The sequence below is a fragment of the Cupressus sempervirens genome, chromosome 8 (genome assembly GCF_028749045.1).
Source record: "Cupressus sempervirens isolate cs-2001-9-10 chromosome 8, ASM2874904v1, whole genome shotgun sequence".
Lineage (NCBI taxonomy): Eukaryota > Viridiplantae > Streptophyta > Pinopsida > Cupressales > Cupressaceae > Cupressus > Cupressus sempervirens.
Genome location: NC_143125.1, coordinates 788,922,496 through 788,944,596, shown reverse-complemented (window position 1 = coordinate 788,944,596; position 22,101 = coordinate 788,922,496).

The following is a 22,101-nucleotide window of genomic DNA, read 5'->3' as shown; positions in this document are numbered from 1 at the left end:
TATGGAAAATTGTAGTGACTACTCTCTGATAGGTAGCACCAATATTTTTCAAGCCAAATGGCATTACGTTCCAATAGAAGGTTCCCCATGCACATGTAAAAGTAGTCTTTTCCTGATCTTCTGGCACAATTTTGATCTAATTATAACCAAAAAATCTATCCATGAGTGAGTACATCTCATATCCTACTGTCATGTCCACTATCATATCAATGTTGGGAAGTGGAAAATCATCCTTAGGACATGCTAAGTTGAGATAATGGAAGCGAGTAAAAAATTTGATAGATTTTTCATTCTTAAAGATTGGAACAATGTTGGATATCCATTCAGCGTAATCAATAGCACGGATGAAACCAGCTTTTAAAAGCTTCTCCAGTTCAGCTTTGATGAGCAATGCAAAATGAGGATGCATTTTTTGAAATTTTTTTTAAACTAGTTTAATCCATAATGAGATCAAGATCTAGTCCTGGCATGTTAGAAAATTTCCACACAAAGTTTATCTTCTTCTCTTGGATGAAGGCAATGCATTCCTCTTTTTTTGCTGGAGATAGTGACTGTGCCAGATGTATCATGTGAGGATGTTCTTCTGTTCCTAGGTTGATCAGTTGTATTGGCTCTATCAACACTGATGATCTTTCTTGAAAGTGACTAGGAAGTGCATCAAATATCTCATCCATAGGGGCCTTAGAGAGGTTTTCACCCTTGGATGCATTTTTTATTTTTACCTTTTTGGGTTCTAACACTGCCACAATGTGGTTTTCACCATCAGACCTATTTTTTTCTTTTTAATTGTATGACTGAGATATTTTATGTCATCTTTAGTCATGTTGACACTTTTTTTGCTAGTGTAAGATGTTATTGGTTTGACAAAATTCAAGTAGTAGGCAAGAGCATAGTCATTCTAGAATGTGGGGACTTCACTAGATGTATTAGAATTCTAGTCTATAAGCTCAAGATATGCGAGTGAAAGAATAGTGGTGGGTTCGATTGTATTCATAGTATAGTTACTAAATGCTTGGACCAGCAATTCAAGACCTAGAGTGACTTCATCCACAAGTGTGTTTGAATGCCTTTAAGCACTAATGTCATCAACCAAAGACTCAAGGACACTAGTTGGATCAGACTATCCAACCTAACCCTAGATGCTTCAACCACTTTGAGTTGGCTTTCATAGACATGAACTTGGTCAATGTCTTTATCTGTAGTTGCCTCTAAAAGGGAGTCAAATTCATATTCCTTAGAATCATTGCTACATGGTAACAAGCAGTAGAATTCACCAACAGTGATAGGGACATAGTCTCCTTCATCATCTGGATTTTTACATAGATACTCAACATGTAATGCTTGACTAGAATCTCCCTATTCTAAATGAGCACAGTGCAGATCAGTATTGTCCTTAGAAGAATCACTAGTACCATCCATAGTGCTGAAATGTGGCACAAAGTCATCCAACTTAGTAAAGAATTTAGCAAGATCATGAGGAATAGGATAAGGATAAGGATCCTCGTTGTCAAAATTATCTTCTTGAGTATCTAACTCAACTTGTGACTCATTTCTAGATGAACCCTCAGGCTCTAGGATGAATTTGTTAACCCTTAAATGGAATGGAACCTTCTTAAAGCCTAGAATAGATGTATCTCTATTTCTTCAAGCTATTTCTTTGATAGGATCAACTAGACCATTATTATTGCATGCAATAGGACCAATTCCCTTATAGCCAAAGCAATTCATTAGTCGAAGACTAGGGCCATATTTCTTAGGAGTTATCTCATGAGCTTATTCTGTGAGTTCAACTAGAGTCTCCTCTTTGTAAAGCCATATAAGAATGACTCTATTTTCACTTTCATCCTCTAAGGGGACTATAGACTTGACAAAAGTGCCATTATACTTGGTTTGAGGTGTCAACACAAATGGCTTCTTTGCCTTAGATGGTCTCCCATAATGACAAGGAGACTCAAGAATTGATGTTAATGACAACACTAGTTCAATGTGGTATTCACTCATGCTAGTTTATTTTAACTTGAATGAGTACTCAAGTTGCTTTAGCTTGTTATCATGATAATCAATAGATTCCCTATTAGTAGGGACAAAATTCTCAACAACTTTCAACACATTGTAGGTATAGCTAGTACTTGTAGGAATAGTGACTTCAGAGCCATGAAACAAATTTTTTATGTATTGATGGTATGTGGATGGCCTAGTGCGCATCTCATGTATCCATGACCTTCCTAGTAGAATATTGTAAGTCATGGAAATGTTGAGGACCTATCAAGTGGCATCCCTTTCTATAGGACTAACACAAAGGGGCAATACCACAAGACCTAGAGACTTTCGCTTAACTTCGTCATACACTTTGATAGTGATATTGTGATGAGGATCAATAGAGTCCTTAGAATAATTTAATTATGTAAGCAAAGTAGCAAAGAAATTATTCAACCTAGCTCCATTATCAATGAGTACTTGACAGACACATGTCTGATGTATCATGACCTCAATGTGTAGAGGTTGACTATGCGGGTGACTCAATAAATTATCATCCTCCTTAGAGAAGGACATATAGTAAGGTGAGGTCAAATGACCCACCATAGATTGAAATTGCTCAAGATCCAGATCTTGAGGAACATTTGCCTCAGTGAGGGCTTTGTCAAGAATCTACCTATGAGCATGTGAGATTTTAAGTAGCTCAAAGATTGTGATTTGAGCATTAGTTCTTTTTAATTGATTGAGAACAATGTAGCTACTAAATTTGTTGCAAGTTTTGCACCTCTGCCATATGGACCAGCAAGGGTTTTATCTTTGTGCTATTCAAGATCAGGAGTAGAATGCACAAGGCCTTTGAGCACCAAATTGGCATGAGAATGTGTAACAGTGTTGGCATAGTATTGTGAAGATGTATTATTGGCTGCATTGGAAGTAGGGCCTCTCAAGACAAATGGTGTTTTGGGTTTATTGTTATCTTGCTTTCCCTTGATGGTAATAACGTTAGAGTACTCAAAATCCACAAGTTCAACCATGTTGATCACATTGTTGTCATTAGAGTATGTATAGTTGACCTTGTTGTTAGGTTTTGGTTTTGAGCTCTCTCCTTTTTCATAAGATGAGAAGGGCTCCTTGAAAGCCTTGTGATCCAAGTTCTTGTTATGTCCATCTACCACAATATCACCATCATCGATCATGTCCTAGACTTTGTGATGTAGGTTGATGCAGTTGCTAGTTTTGTGTCCCTTATTTTGGTGGTACTCACAAAATGCAGTTTCATTCCACCATGGTGAGCATGGTTGCAAATCATAAGGGAAAGAGTTTTCCAATGGTGAAATGAGCTTGTTTTGTAGCAAGGTCTTGTAAACCACATCCAAAGATACACCTAGAGGTGTATACTCTCATTTAGGGCATGTAGCCCATGAGTTTCTCTGTCTATTTTTGGATGTCTTTTTGTCAAGAGGAGGTTTCGCAAAATTCTTGGATACGTTGAGACCATATATGAGATTAAAGGCTACCTTAGTAGGTTTAGGAGTGACATTGTCAACAACCCCATCATGTACAATTTCTTGATTCTTACTGACGTACTTGGGTTTGTCCTTGTTAGAGGTGGATCCTTATTTTGTTTCCTTTTGAAGGGTAAGTTCACCCTTCTTGACCATGAATTCCTCTATGTAGATAGCTTGTGTGACCATGTCCTCAAAGCTACGTGGACGTTGAAGTTGGACTCTATACCCAAAATTGGGCAGGAGATTATTAGTGAAGATGTCAAGTAATTCCATTTTAGGAATCTTGCATGAATATTTAGTATAGAGTTGTCTCCACCTCTAAAGGAATGTGAGGGAAGGTTCCCTAGCCTTCTACTTAAGGTTACACAAATCTCAAATATTAACAAGGTGTTGAATGTTATGAGAATACTAGTGGACAAACAAGTTGGCAATTTCATCAAACATTTTGATACCAGGAGGCAAGTGTGAAAACCACTTCATAGGTTGACCACCTAGAATTCTTGGGAATAAACACATGAGATATGTTTGATCATGCATGAATTCCATAGACAAGGCACCAAATTCCCACAAATGATCTTGGAGATCGATAGTTCCAAAGTATTTATCATTCTTGGGGATCGATAGTTCCAAAGTATTTATCATACTTAGGTAACTCTACTCCTCTTGGAAAAGGAGGCATGTCTATGCTCTTGTCAAATGGAAATGGACAAAGAGCATTTAAGGTGTATGTTTTCACATGTTTGTCTTTATCACACATCATCTAAGCTAGTTGGTCTTGCATGATTTTCAATTATTTTTGGAGTTTGGAAGTCTTAGTTTCCTCTTTAGGTGTGATGATAGTTTCCACATTGAAATGATGGGGTAGCTTAGCTCCCTCTTGGGCAAGTTTGAGAAAATATTTTTCTTTCTCTTCATTGAGTAGATTTCCATGACCTTTTAAAAGTTTTTGTCCTTATGACACTTTGCTATGTGTTCAAGAAGTATTTCCACCTCTTCCTACTCCTCATCAGTGTCATGGTCTTTTCCTTTGTCATTCCTAGGTTGGTCATGGTTTCTATTGTGATTACCATGTTCAGGTTCATAATCAACCATTGTAGGAACATGTTCTATTTTAGTATGTTGAGATTGGAAAGGTCCTTTGAAAAAGGATTCATAAATTTTGTTCAAAGATGTGTGACCTTTGCTAGTTTCAGGATCCTCTTGATACATGGGGTTCTTGGTTTTTTTTAAGTTTATGGAGAAAGTTTTCTGGACTCGAGGTGATCTAATAGGTGAAGGAAATCATGAAGATTTCTCACTAGTTGAACTAGATGCAGACTATGTATAAAATGGAAGGTGGCCTCTACTATGATTATGACCCCTAGCTTGACCTCACCTAGGTCTAAGGGGATAAAACATATTTACACTTCTTATTGTGATAGTAATAGATAGAGTCAGGAAGTGAAGACCAAGCCAAGGATCACACTAAAAAGTAGTCTAAAAAAGAAAGAGAAGAGTGTTGTATATTGAGGTACAAGTACTCTGAGTGAAGGCTAGAATAACCAAAGATTATGACTATCATGACACAGAGTATACACAATAATAGAGGATGAGAACAAGATAACTGAGAGATGAGACTAGTTAAAGTATAGACCATGAGTCATCAATGAAGCAAGATGTCACTATTTGGGACTATTTATAGACAAAGAAGAGGTAAACTAATGTAGGAAATAGACTAGACATAGAGCACAGATAGCTCTAATAGATTTATTTGACAATTTTGACTCAAGATCTTGCATGAATGTCCTCTAGGAGGCATGCAAGAAAGTACACAGGCATAGGTGAAGTCATGAAACAACAATCTAAACTCACATGAAGATGTGCTACAAGTCATGAAAAGAAGTGCTAAGACTTGGCAAAATGAGATAGAATGTTGACAAAAAGATCTCATGCAAGAATGCACAAGTACTCATGTGAAGACCTAGACAAAATTTCATGAAGAAATGATAGGACAAAAGGTACATGTGTGAGAAATTTTGCAAACTGTGCACAAAATTTGAGACCAAAATTACAATTGGACTAGATTTTGAAGAGATTTTGAAAATTTTTGACTATTCTACATAGATTATTGGTTAGTCTAATAGATTTTAGAGAAACAAAAAGGTTGAATTTGAAGTTGTGAAATAGTGTTGGGTTTCGAATAAGACAAAGCGTTTTCAACAAGACATGGGAAGCAAGCAGTAGTCGAATACAATCCAACTGAGGACAAAGAAACTCAAAGGGATAGGGAAGTCTTGAATTTTAGTTTGTTTAGATAGGTTTGGACATGTTTAAGATTCAATAACAAAAACACTTTATCCCTAAAAACCAAAAATGGTAGAGAAGGCAAAACCTTTATCTCACAACTTATGTGCATGCGTGCACCTCACACAATCGTGTCACCCCCTAAAGGGTATCCATGTTTTTGGTGTATTCAAAGGGCTCAATAACCTATACATTGAATGAACACCCTTTTGACAAGGGTCAATCACATATTCCACCTTCCAATGCCTAGTAGCATGCCTAGGGTGAGTTCTATAGGAGAGATTCTTCCCCCTCACACAAAGATTATGCCCACTTTTAGAGGTGAACCGGGTAACCTCTAACTAAAGGTTTTTACTTGGCTTTTATTCATATTAATTGTTAATGGCTCTACAAGAAAAGTTGAGACCAAAAAACCACACCAATATCTAAAAGTGCACACACTTGCTTAGTAAGACGAGGGCCAGCACTGGATAGTCCAACAGACAGAGCCTCTCCTTGATATGCGATATCAAGAATGAAGGAGAGGAAATTAATACGGTTTTTGAGTCTTTCACTCTACAAAACTTCTTTCTAATAGTGAGTTTGAATCTATAGCAAAAGGAGTGTGCTCACTTGGGTTGTTCTCAGAGGTTGGATCACTTCAACATGCCCTCTAAAGGATTTACTCAAACTAGTGGTTCAAATATAATGGTTGAAGTTTTTGATTTCCCTCAAGGGGAAAGATCATACTCCTCTACCTTATTTCCTCACCCAAATACACAAAATATGTTAATCACTAACTTAGCTTAATCAATCTAAACTTATCCTTTCTAAAGATTCTAATTCCCTAAAACTAAATCATCATCCTATCATAGAAGAGGATTCAAACTAGAGAACCACTAAGTTTCTTGCCTCCCTTACATTCCATCTTTCAAAGGCTTCTAGGTTTCTAATTCACCCTTGGTCATGGCTTCCAAGTGGTGAAGAGCATAATCCCTTATTCCTCTATCTTGCACCCTACAAAGTTCACAAGCCCTAATTAGACTATGTTTGGAAAGCAAGAAAAAGACACAATGTTTTATGTGGCTTTTGAAATTGGGCTTCAACAATCGTATCTTTGATAGCATCCTACAAACACACAATCAATTCATGTTTGGAAAGTTTGTGTAAAGGAATCTTCATCAAATGTCCTACAAACAATTGTTAGGCTGTAGAAAATAAGGAAAACCAAAATAAAGATGCTTAAGAGAAAACACATTAGTGAAAAATGATAAACATTGTACTGAAAAACTACATCTTAACTAAAATATTTCAAGATTTTGTGCAAAATCTTGTGCAAGTCTACATGAGCTCTTGCACTTATGCATGTGAGAAAATGAGGTTCCACATAAGAAACTATGCAATGGGGCACTTTTTTGCATGAGGAAGTGGATAGAAATTGGCAAAACCCTCAAATCTTTGTGCAAAAATAAGATTTCCTATATGAAAATTTGCAAGACTGTACGTGCAAGTATGATAGAATGATGAAAATGTCAAAAAATAAGATAGATGAGGCTAGAAAAAAAAAATTTCTCTGCCCCACGGTGGGCACTAGAAATGTATGTGTAGATTGTGGGCCTCTAAACCTCACACACACTTCAATATGGTCATTAGATGTGGATTCATCCTCGAATAAACATGGAGTCATTTATCCAAGAGGCCCGATAATGTGACCTATTACCTTCTAACTAGAAGGATTATGCCTTTGCTCTTAGATCAAGGAGCAAGCAACCAGACCTTTCTAGAATGAAGGATTTTATGCAGAGTATGATTATGCAATTAATCTCTATGAAGTGCAAGCATTAATCTATGAAAAAAAAAATATTAAGCTAAATGTATGCATCTTTACTCTAAAATGATATCAAATGCTAAGCCAAGTGTAAAAGGTAGAACTTAAATGAGTAATTACTTTGATAGCAATTTGGTACAATTCAAATTCCAACATCTATAATGAGGATTTAGTAGCCTCTTATATAGGAATCCTAAAATCTATCAATGGTCAAGATTGATTGAGATGAATGGTTACGATCAAAGAGAAGATTCAGTTGAAATGGAGACTTCCTTGTGCAGGTGAAGTTAGCTATTTCAGATTTGAGTGTGATGAGTAGTTAACTAGGCTTTTCATGAGTGTGAGAACAAGTTAACTAGATTAATTCCAATTTGAGAGATAGTTCACTCAGAGTTTCCATTTTGGAACTAAAGAGAATATTTTGAAGAGATTATTTAATTTAATAACATGAGATATGACCTTATTAAATGTATATTTAAATTAATTGAATAATCACATTCAATTAATTAAAGTAACCACATTATTAAATTAAATAAATTTAATTCATTAGTACATTATCCTTAGGAAATAATTTAATTTAATTAAAGTATAAGCACTTTGTATTTAAATTAAATCTAATCAATAGGTTTAATGTAGCTAATGTGAGTTAATAATTTAGGAATTAAATGAGTAATATGATTAATGCGGATTAGGGTTTCCAACATTTGACAATTAAGTCAAGTAGCAAAAATTAGAATAAGAATTTCCTATTAAAATAGGACTTTAGGGTTGATCAAAATAGACCAGAATTGGTTGTCATGGCAATGAGCCAATTTTGGGGTATTACAATGTCTAGATCATATTGTAGTTAGAAAAGGACGTTGAATATCATAGGTGGGGCTCATATGAGGAAAAGGTAAGGGAAGTTCATTCTAAACTTCATATCAAGGAGATTAAGAAGAATAAGGAGAAGAAAATAAAATCCATTCTTAAGTAATTTTCTATGTCAAGAGAAGAATTTAATGAAATCAAAGGGATAGAAATGGAGATGAGAGCCAATGGGTAGTCTAAAGTGTTATTAGCTACACCTATTACTATTGTAAGACCATTTGAAGGTGTAATAGTTGTACAACATACTGCACAGACACCTACTACAGCTTATGCAGTAGTTGCACAAGTATAACTAGTTAGATTACAATGTGATCAAGAAAAGAAGCAATAAGATGATGATACACCTATTGTGCAGAGAAAGTTATAGAGATCGGTAAAGGTCAAACAAGAACATACACCATCCTCCAAGAAAAGGTTCAATAAAACCACCAGTGGACTTAGGAAACGAAGAAAAACATTACAAATTAGTGATTCTAAGGAATCTGATGATGAATTTGAATACATGCCAGTTGAGAAAGAAGCTAAAGAAGGAAGGACACCAACTAAGAAGAAGGATTATAAACCAAAGGTAGAAAACCTAAATATGAAAATTATAAATGATGACAATTTTGTACAATTGAATAAATATTATAGTTTCTATAGCAATATAGATAGAAGATAACTAGATAATGCTATTGTATGGAATATGATTTTGAGTAACAAGAGATTTGATAGTATAAAAACCAAGATTCCAGAAGATCTCTAAACATATTACTTAATAGGAAGAAAATAGTGGTAAAAGAAGATACAAAACTAAGAGAAAGCATGATTAATAAATTGTGTGAAGTGAACATAAAGGAGGATTTTGACAGAGTTTTGAAAGGCATTGAACCCTTGCTAGGAAATAAAAGAAGAGATATTTTTCTTATGGGAGGAAACTATGAAGAATTCAAGAAGGGAATAGAGGAACTTGTAGTGAAATATATATGACTTCTATGCGTACGGTCACCAAGGAGAGTACACAACAAAAATCACCAAGTCCAATATATGTTGATGCTAGTACTCTTACTAATGGTGAAGAACAAGATGAAGAGACACAAAAAAGAACTTTCAACTCTTCATATAGTTATTGGTATGAAATCCAGGAAAGTGTACAATATGCACATAACTTTTGATGTCAAAGAGAATCCATTTACCAAATATGGAATAAACATTGTTGGCAATATCACTTCCTATTCAAGCTTAGATGAAAAAGATAATGTATCTAAGTAGATAATATTAAAAAAAATGGAAGGTTAGAGGAAGAGGAAAGGAAGAAATAGGGAAATAGGGAATAAGATGAGAAGAGGAAAGAAGAGGAAAGGAAGAAGAATGAAGAAGAAGAGTTAAAGAAAGAGGAAGAGAAAAGAAATCAAGAAGAAGAAAAGAAGAGTGTAGAGTTGAAAGAAGTTACACTTATTCTAGTAGTAGTAGCTAGTGATGATAATGATCATAAGGGATTAATGAGATCCTTGAGAAAACTTCTTGAGAAGAACAAATCAGCTAAGTCTTTGGAAAGAACACTAATAAAATTCTTACATATGATGCGAAAGATAGTTTACAGAATTGTTACAAATCCAAATTTCTAGACTATAGTGAAAAAATTGGTGAAATCATTGGATGATGAATTCACAACCTTGTTTGAAATAGCTTTAGTAAAAGCATGATGCATCAATATTTGATACAATATGAACAAATGTGAGAAATGATATGAAGAAATTAGATATGTGCATGAAAGAATTGAGGAAGAGCATTTATGAAGGTAAGAAGTTGTATGGAGAGTACACAATGTCATACAATTACCTATTAGATTTTTATGGTTAGATCAAGGGGTAAATGAGTGAGCTTTAAACACTCACTACCATGTTACAAAAACTTGAGGCAATCATTGAAGATCTTGGAACTAAAATGGAGGAGATTACAATGCTATCATAGGCATTGAAACTATTAAGGAGAAGGTAATAATAAGATTTTTACTTTTAGAGAATTTATGTCACCTAAAATCAATATTTTACAGAGGAAATTAGAGATGTGTCTTGTAGCTAAGGCTGTTAGAATATACAGTCCACTAATATAACTGATTGGGAGGCGGGTGGATGAATCATTTATACAACTATTATTACAATTATCAACCTTAAACAATCTTAACCATATGAGTAATGTAAACTAAAATATGTTAACTAGGGAAACCCTTTATTAGAGAGAAAACCCAAGTGGATGGTACCCACAAGATGATGTACTGATATAAATATTTCTTGTTATAGGATAGACCTTGTTAGGAGTCTGTTACAAAATTCAATACATATGAGTCCCTATTAGGAGACTCTAAATCCCTGTTAGGAGTTGTGCCAACCCTATTAGGAGTTGTAGAAGATAGCTAGACCCACTGACCAAACAAATTTAAGGGAAAGACCAATGAATCCATTGTCCAAATGATCTCTGTATTATTCCTTGTAGAATAATAGAACTAAATTTTACTTCCTTCCTCTATCTCTATCCTGTCAAGTGGACTTGTGCTCTTTTAGATCTTGTAACTAGATCTCAAATCTCACATCCAATAATCCCTTGGATCACTTACATGCATTCCTTAAGTACTTTTCTCCTTTTCACTTTGCACTTCTTATAACAATGCCATTACATCAAAAACAACAAAAACATCTTTCGTTTATACCATATCTTCATAAAAATTCCTTGAGTAGGCCTTGAGGCTTTCCCAATTTATTAAAAGAAGATAATTAATTAATTACAATTATAATAGCATTATCAGCTCATAGTCTATACAAAACTTCATATTGTGATACTAAGGCTTGTGCACTTGCTAGCATCATCAACTCACTATTGTCTATCACTACTTGACTATGCATCTCTTTATTAAATCTTAGATGTAAGATAGCCAACAAACATCAGGAACTTCTTTCTTAACACTATATCTATGAATTGGTCTTTGTAAATTAGATACAAATTTTGTGTGTCTTTGAATTAGGCTCTGCACACTTAACCACATCATCAGGACACTATGTCAAAAATGTACATAACTACGCATCTCCAAAAAATTAGGCCATTATCTATACCATCAAGATCTCTATCTACTACTTAGATAATCTTTACAAAAATAATGCTACATTGACATGAATGAAAAACATTGTAGTGAATGCAACATATCAATACTCTCCAATGGTCAGGATACTCCTAGAATGTATTATCATCAACATTCATGCTAAAAATCTCCCCCTTTGGTATTGATAATAACATAGATGAAAAACCATCTAAGTTCTAAGAATACCAAGTAATCTTCTATTGCTACTTCTATTCATATCTCTTCCACATTGCTTAGGAGTCCTTCCTATGAATACTTTCTCTCATGCCTTCTGAGATGTTTTTCATGCATATTCTTCCCCATTGCTATCTATGTCAAAGGTCTCAATCTCAATGTTACAATCTAATTGTTAATTAGCTACTCCAAGTCATCAACCAACTCGAGTGTCCAAAGACAATATTCAATACCAAATACCAGGAGTCCTCAATGAATTAGTATATAATATGTTGGAGTTTGAAAATGTTACCCATTTCCAATTACCCTAATGAGAACAAAACGTACTAGGGTCAACTAGCTCCCATTATTAACACATCCATTCAGACACCAGGCCAACTATAAGGCTATACTCCTTCTGCACTTCAGGCTCTACAAAACCTAGGTGGGTGAACCTATAGATTCCTTATATGGTACCAGTTATCAAAGCATACACTGAATCTAATAAAAAGCAGATAGAAACCCTTATTTCTCCTAATAAATTATGAAATAACATATATCTGCAGTAGCTAGATGCAAAACAATGAAATTCATAAGCTGAGTGAGGGAATTCTATTTATAGCTCTTCAACATGAAAGGGAAATTCATTTGATTAAAGATGTTATTTCAACAAAACCTCAAATATGCAATAGTATAACCAATGATCCTATAACTGATCAATGCCTAATCCATTGGGCAATTCCATGAATTCAAAACATACATCTATGACATCAAGATGTATCTCATATACCTAGACATTAGATCTATCCAACCACCTTGTGATTCAGACATCAGTGTTCATTCAGGTCTCATTCTCATGAAATATCCTTCTCAAACAACCAGTAACCTTGTTTAAACATATCGAGCATTTACTTGGCCCTTTGGTCCAATAGCAAAATACATCAAACATACAACCTGAAAGGGATGCAAATGGGTCTCAAATCTTTTTTCCAAAACCACTTAAGACTTACAGATTGCTGAGACAGGAGACAAGAACCAGAACATAACTAATGAAATTGTTGCTCATATGTATTCATTTCCTTGAAACTATACATTCAGATGCATAAAATTAAAACATGAAATAACCTAATATCTCAGAACTATCTATATTATCTCTATAATGTTGTTCACATGAGAGTTTTGCTGAAGAGAAATGGTGTCACAATCATGGAAACATGTCAAAATACTGGAACCAATGGTCTCACAGTGCAAAAACTGGAATCCCTAATGGTATCACAACAATGAACTTCTTCTTCCCAGAAATTGGAACCCTTCAAATGGAAGAAAGAAAGAATAAAATAGGATAGATAAATTCCCAGATCTCACATGCAACTGCCATCTGTCGACTTAGAAATCCATCTCCTGCAACTGTAAAGACTCTCTCTAACCTCTTTCTTCCATCTGATTTGATTTTCTGTTTCATCATTACATTGCAACTGATTTGCAAAATATCCCCAACTGAATGATGAAAGCCTTTTGATTCACTAAAAATATATGAATGCCCCATGAAAATGCTAGTGAAAATGAGTTTTGATAGAGTAAATCTAAACGAATTTGACCCTAACTACATTTCCATTGCCTTTCACTGATATTCAACTCATTTTCTTGACAAAAATTCAAATCTGAACTTCCTGATCTGAAAATGGTTGCAATTCAGGTACTTGATAGAAAACCTTGTGTAGCTCAAACAAATTGATACCTGTGCAAAAAATAACTCCGAAATAGGAAATTTCATCTCGTTCTGGTTTCGGTGGTATATTGAAGTGCTCATTTTTGATACCGGAAGGCCCTAGAATCTTCATTTGAAAAAATGTCCTCTGCTAGAAGCATTCAGGTCTGCACTTTAAAATTTAAAATTTTCAAAAATTTTAAAATATCTAAAGTTTAAAATTTATAACAAAAGCCCTATTTTGCATTTTAAAATGTGAACGTGCATATCCTTTTTTGAAATAATAATTTAAAATTATTATTTTTTATTTGAGAATTTTCCTCTATGCTTCTCTGGGCCCACTGGGCACCACCCGGGCTGCCATGTGGAGGCCCCTGATTGGCTGACTTATTCACCACCTCATTACCCATGGCCCTACCATATCACCTACCTTCCTGCTCCATCGCCACGTGTCAACTACCGACATTCTTGCATTATTTAAATCGAGCGCAACTTCATATTGTGGGGACGCAGAATGCGTCGAATCTGGACACGTGTCCTCATCTGATTGCATCTTGGTTTTCAATGTGACATCATCATTACTATATGTTCGTTCAAAATTTAAGTTGTGACACAATGACGTCACACCTCCAGCTAGCATCTAGGTCGGGTCCCACGCGAGGTTTGCTTTCAAAAGGCCTCTTTCTCAATTCATTACATACTGCACACAAGATATTATTTAACAACTTTAGAAGTCTCACCGACAAGCAATGTGGGATATATGCCATTGACCATTTTCCACTACCTGTGCTCTTAGCTGAATCATTTCTCCTAGCCATGGCTTACTTCAAACAATGCGTGAGCTCTGTGCATGGAGTGTTCAATACTGGCGTAAGGAGTTTCAATTTTCTTTCTGGCACCTCATTTATCTACTGTGAGTTCACTCCATTGCTAGGCGCGAATGACCTTTTGCAAGTGGTGGGCGACTTTCCTTAGAATTTGCACGATCCTTTATCAATATGTGCCGACTACCCCTTTTTACATTCGGTGTGGCCTTCTCTTTTTGAAATGCCTCTGTTCATTGCTTCTAAATAGCGGCTTCTTCTTTGTATTGGTGCTAAGACTGCTGCTCCCTTTTGTTTGATTGCATTGACTGATCTCTGCTATCTCCATACATAGATATATGGAGGGCCCCTCTTCCTGTAACAAATGCAGACTATATGGTTTCCCCATGCTATTGGATATCCCTTCAATGCTGTGAGAGCTTTATTTTATTAATGCTCTAACTCTAACATGTGTGAACACTCCCTCTACAACAGACATGGGAAAATTTTTCTATACGAGGGACAATCAGCTATTCCACATGGCTCATGGTGCCTGAATAAAATTGATCATGGAGTTGACCGGCTTGTCTGCTCATGAGGCTGCCAACTTAACATGGGCATTTTCTTTCTCTGCAGGCAGCTTTGACTTCCATCCCTACTTCAATATGTGGGGTCTTTTACCTTTTGAAACCACAAGATCTCCTTCATTGCGTGGGTGACTTCTTCATCAATCATTTATTCTTGTCGTTGCTTGCCATTTAATAGCATGAGCTACTCCTTTTCACACGTGGGTGTTGTTCTTCCTACGTTGGGCCTCTGGTCCTTTTCTGGTCCTTTTCTTCTAACGCTTGCTTTCTATCATACGTGCAAAGCACTGAGATGGGGAAACACTATTACACTTTCTAATGGTCTTGTTAGCATAATTTGCTGTTTCAATCATTGCACAAGCTCTTAAGCACTCCATCAACTTATCTTGAGTCCCTGACTCCTTATTGCTAGATGATTTATAGAGCAACTCAACATCTACATGGCTGTGGTATGTAATATAAAAATTTAGGATCCAAAGCAATTGTCTCAATATCTGAAATGACCATCCCTTCTACATCATTCTGAGATGTGCCTCCATAGATCCATCTGGTCTAGTATTCAAAATTCTGATGAATTTAGCCAGGTCCCATAGTGGGTCCGGCTAATTTTTTTTTTTTTTTCTGGACAATTGATATTCCAAAATGATATAATGAACCTCCGATACTGATTAGGCTTTGAAAACTGGCACATTGACTCTCTGATCTACATTCTTCCACCCCGTCGAATCTCCTCTCATGTCAAATTCAAAGTCAGAAGATATTTGCTGACAGAGTTGACCACTTAAAAACACTTGTAGATAAACATGTCAGAAAACATTAAGCTGGGTTTGGATTTGGCCTGGAAAACTGGGAAAACAGACACTTGGAAAGACGAAAATTGGGGCATTAAAACTCTGTCATGAGGACATTATGGATATGCAATTTGGGCTCATGATGAATCACAGGGCACGAATGGTGGATGTTCAAAGTATGCTACTTGGATTTTACAGATTAAAAGCACTGACAGAAAACATTTTTTGCGAATGGAAATGACCCAAAAAAGTGTGAAAACAAATTTTTCAGGACTTGAAAATTGACACACTTGTAGTATTTTCAAAGGACAATATAGGGGAATAAACCATTTAGTCCTATCAATCATGGATTAGGAGTTATAATGCCACAAATAGGGGTACTGACAAATCTGCGAATACTAACATCAGTAAAACTTCAAAAATTCCATTTGGAATCGCGTTTGAAAACTGATCAAACGGATTCGTCAAGAATTGGAACTTGAAACATGACAAATATTTGATGTCTAAAATGCAACACAAAAGGAATTTTAGCATTTCAATCAACTAGTCAACAATTATAACTCGTCAAACAAGGCTTCCCAGAATTATGAACATTTTGCAAATGTGTGAAAACAATAACTGACCAACTTTGAGGGATTCAAAACCTAGTCAAATGGACTTGAAACGACTTGAAACCTGAAACATAGGTTCTTTGGTATGGATACTAGATAATCTCAAAATAGAAATTCATGACACATTTCTGGGTGCAAGATATTCATTGGCAAACATAGCCTCCTGTCGCTGTTTGACACTTAAGTGAAAATGCAAAATTGATACTAGCTCAAAACAGAACTTTCCCAAATGACTCGAAATGACAATTGAACTTCATGGAACACTTAGGCGGACTGAATGAAAGGTGTTAGAAACATTAAACACCTCATAGGCCTTAAGGGTACATCTGGGTACATTTGCATTTAAGGGGCTTTCAAAGGCTTGACTTGATTCAAAATTTTAAATGGTCGCTCAAAATGAGAACGCAATTTTGAGCACCAACATAATAGATACTCTCCCATACAAGAAGCATCATCATTCAGTCCAATCAAATAATAATGCTCTGATACCAATTGTTAGAATATATAGTCCACTTATATAAATGACAGGGGGAGGGGATGAATTAGTTATACAACTATTATCATAATTATCAACCTTAAACAATATTAACCATATGAGTAATATAAACTAAAAATACAACAAGATACTCATACACAATAACACGATATATCTTAACTAGGGAAACCCTTGATTAGAGGGAAAACCACAGTGGGGATGATACCCACAAGATGATGTACTAATATAAATATTCCTTGTTAGAGGATAGACCTTGTTAGGAGTCTGTTTCAACATTCAGTATATATGAGTCCCTGTTAGGAGACTTTGAATACCTATTAGAAGTTTCCAACCCTATTAGGAGTTATGGAAGACAACTAGCCTCATTGCCCAAATAGCTTCAAGGGAAAGACCAATGAACCCACATGTACAAATGATATCTATATTATTCTTTATATAATAATAGAACTAAATTGTACTTCCTCTATCTTTGTCCTATGAACTAGACTTGTGCTCCTTCAGATCTTGTAACTAGATCTCATGTCTCGCATCCAATAATCCCTTGGATCACTTACACACATTCCTTAAGAACTTTACTCTGTTTTGCACTTTTCACTTCTTACAATGATATCCTTACATCACACATGAAGAAAATATATTTCCTTTATACCATATCTTCATAATAATTCCTTGAGTTAGCCTTGAGGCTTTCACAATTAATTAAAAGAAGATAATTAATTAATTACAATTACAATAAATTTTTTAGCTCATAGTCTATACAAAACTTCACATGTGTGATACTAAGGCTTGTGCACTTGGCTGACATCATCAACTAGTTGTCCTCTATCACTACCTAACTGAGCATCTTGTCTTTACATCTTAGATGTAAGATAGCCAAAAAACATTAGGAACTACTTTCCGAATACTCTTTCTCTAAACTACTCTTTGTAAATTAGATACAAGTTCTGTACTTATTTGACTTAGGCTCTACACACTTAATTGCATCACAAGGAAACTGTGCCCAACATGCCCTTAACTACACATCTCTAGACAATTAGGCCATTGTCTATACCATCAAGATCTTTGTCCACTGTCATGCCCAAAATTTACTGACAAGAATAACACAACAAATATTTTTTTTTTTTTTTTCTGAGATACTAATAATTAAACTCACTAAGCTGATAGTTTTAAATTAGTTTAAAACACATGTACATTGCAAGACGTTCAATGCCTTTCCCTTAATAGTGTCCTGACAATATCATAAAAGTTTATGACCAATGGTTATGAATAGATCGTTAAAACTGAGCATTCGTTATTACTTTACTTTTAAACAAATATACAATTTCGTTTATATTAAATTTTAAATTAAAACTAATTATTTCTCTAAAGGTAAATACTAACATATTTATTAAATCTAATATAACAACATTTATTAAATTCAGGCTAATATTATCTAATCAATATAGTTAATTAAATCATAAATAATAATTCTACATTATTTTAAATCAATCCATCTTCTTTATACTTACCCCATGATTAACATAATACCAAACAATAATCTTAGAAGTCTTAACCAAATAATACAACCAATAACACAGTTAATTAATTTTCAAATGTATTCTAACACTATTATAAATCTAACATTAATGATCCAAAACACATATACTAAATAACTTTTTACTAAAAATTAATATGATTAGCAACATATCCTAACAAAACATCTGAACTAAACTAGTTCTAACTATCTCCAAGACTTAATAGCTAAACAAATAAATACAAATTAATTAATAGAAATTAAATAAATAAGTTACTAAAATAAGAAACTACTAAAAAAAAATTTAAACTCACCTATACTAATTCCTCCTTTCCTAAACATGCAAATCTATTCTCAACCTTCAAACTAATATTAAACCTAAACTTTCTACCACTCACCAAAAATTCCTACCAATAAAAAAAAACATTAACTAAATTATAATCTACAATGATTCTCCTTTCTAACAACAAAACTTAACTATACTAACTGAATTGTATTTATTCCTAGCTCACTAACTAGTTATACCACCCTCTTATCAAAAAAGAACATATTTAATAAAGGCTTGCTACCATTATACATTATTCTAACTCATTTCTCTTAATTATCTTAAGTAAATCTACTCCTGACCTTATAGCAAGAACATTTGTTAATAACCAATCTACACTACCCCACTACCAAACTTTATAAACACACCATCAACAATTCAATCCCAAATCGCTGGATGGTGGAGAGTCTTAGGTGGCACATGAATGGTGTAGGATGGACGCATCCTCCTTGGGACGCTCACCCTTTGGATGTCAAAGTGGAGGTGCCTGAACAGATTCAAAGTAATGTAGACAGCATTATTACCCCATCAAATCAAAAGTCACAACATTTACTTATGAACAAGATATGTGTTGGATACAAAAGCCGTAGGATGTGATTTCTCTGCGCATTAATTGGAGGAGAGGAAATCGATGTTTAAAATTTGATTTTTCCAGCTGTACATAGTTAAGGTGGTGTAGAAAGTTACGTATCTAATGGTAAAGGGAGGGGTTGGAAAACATAGTACACTGGTAGTAGCGATTACTCTCCTTCCCAAGTCGAAAGAACATATTCACAAATTCCCAAGTTGTGTGCACGGAATTAGGGTCGTGACCAAGCAGGGTGTTGAGTTGAGGTGATAGGCAATTTCAATGCCTAGCTCTAGGATACAGTTTCTATGTGGTACCATTTCTAGGTTATGATAGTGCAGGGGTGAATTTTATAAACTTATTTATTCTTAATTCATTCATTTATTTATTTAAATACTTCCATTTATCATTTTTTAGACGTCCTTTTTATGTTGACTTTGCTCACAGGTTTCTTCTCCTAATATCAAAATTTGAAGATGACATATTTTTATATCTATTACTACTATATATTGTTCAATCATTTTATTATTTTAATAGTGTCCTATTAACAAGATTCTAAGTATATTCTTGCTGAATAAAATATTAGACTGTAATAGGCATCCATTATATTTCTCATTCCAATACAAGTTCCAGAGAGGTAATATGCATCTACAGCAAGATTCACTAAGAGTTTTATTGCATTTCCTCTTGTTCTCCGTTTGATAGGATATGAGTGTGGGTTTGAATTTGGCTTAACCGGCTATCCTTTTTTTATAAGATTATCGATTCTATTGATGCTACTTGTAATAGTAGTAAATAAAACTAGAATCTAAAAAAATTCCCATGCTATTGGTTTGATATATTACATCAACTTTATAGCTTACATTTGATCATGCTCCATTTCAAAATTTTATTGAAGTATTCATTATAATGAAACCTTGATGAAAATTTATATCACTAGCTTCTTCCATGAGCAATCACAATTGAATGCCTCTTAAATTTGTTATTCTAAAATATAATCATGACTATTTCTTAACATGAAACTATCTCATATATGAAAGAGAATATAATCAACTTCCTTTATTCGAGTAAAGCACATAAAGATAGAGTCTTACAATGTATTCAATAAGAGAACCTCCAATCTTTTCTCTGCCCATGAACCCATACATCACAGTGGTATATACAAATGGGGATTTTATTTTATAGCTCAACACACAAAGCAAAAAGAGTAGGAACTATACTCTTACAAATACAACATTTGATGTTGTGAGAAAATAATATCTCCTTCCAAACAAAAGACATATCTCTTCTTCTCTACTATGCAATCATTCATTTCAACTACACGAACAATATGGCGAGTTCACCTTTACAATTACAAAGCAAAATGACAAGTTTTATCTTCATGCAACGGCCATAAGATGATCATTCCAAGCTTGTTCCATTGTTCCCTTGAGCACAAAATTTGTAAATGCATCACAAGTTAAAAAAAAAACAAAGACCACGAGTGCTTTCCACCCAACCATAGGCCTCCATAGAGACCACGCCCACCCTAGGGGAACAAGGCTCGAACTAGGTTACACACATACATCACAAAATTTTGCATGAAGACACAACACAAAACACAATCAACACCCTTTCATGGCTTGCACAATGATTCACCATTGGAATCATAAAACGTTGGGTGAAGGTGGGCTCTTCAAGGAGGAGAAATTCTAACATCATAAGTATCATATTGCCAATGCATTTTTGCCTCTCAAGGCCACCAAAACATATTACCACTGCATTGCCTCTCAAGGCCTTCAAAACAACCATCTTCTCCTCTTCCACCAAACCTCCTTGTACCTCCCAAACAACAAGATTCATGGCCATGATAGAGCCCATGCTCCATGATAATAAAAAACTCATCATGAGGTAAAGACAAAATTTTCTTTCTCACCCGCAATGTCAAGCCCAACTTGTGCCCTTCACCCAAGGCTTCTCTTCCATCCCAAGGGTGAGTGAAGCCTTCACACCCATAATCACAATCAACACTCACATTCAACAAGAACAACAGCAAAACAAATAAGAACCACAAAACAAAACCAAGAAAGGATCTCCAAAAGCACAAAACACATTCATTTTCCATTCCAACAAAAACAAAACCAAGAAGGTGAACCAAGAAATTTAAAAGAACATCACACATTCTCACATTGTCACAATACATAATCAATTCTCATAATGCAACAAGAGCACCACACTTTCACACAATACCCAAAAATCCATATCACAAGATTTACAATTCAAATGCATACTCTATTAATGAACTCTAACACTTGCAGATTTGTTTAACCATTCTAAAAGAAAGAAATGAAAAAGAAACAAGTTTTGAGACACCAACCTTGGTCCAAGCTATGGTAAGGATAGTTGTAGTAGAGCTCCCTTAATCTCCCTCCAAAACCTAACAATCTCTAAAATTAGAGAGTGGGTAGACACTCCACTAGTTTGGCCAAGACCCTCTAATAAAGCCTTCTCACTAACTTATTTTAGCAAAAACACTAAGCCACTACTTCTTACAAACTTGTCTCCTCCAACTTTTCTATTTTTGACTAAGTGGGAACATGGATATGACAACTCCAAATTCGAATTGATGGAGGAATGCATAGGTAATACTCCCTAGGCTATCTAGGCACTCACATGATCAAAAATAGGTCCTTGACATGATGCACTATCATATGGGTAACTTATTTTCACCTAAAAGACACTTAGGGACCACCTAATGACCCCTAAAAACCCTAGCCAAGTCTAAATTCGAATTTCCTTTGATTGAGACTCCTCATGGCATTTTTTCTATGTGAGGTTAACTTGGGTACAACATTGGGGTTAGGTTTAGATTAGGTTACTTCTTGACAAACCCTGAATGACATGGCATCTCCACATGGACAACACAAGTGTCAAGTGACACACACAAAAATATCACATTACATTAAAAAGACTTGTTTACAATAATGCATGAACTAGGCTACTACAC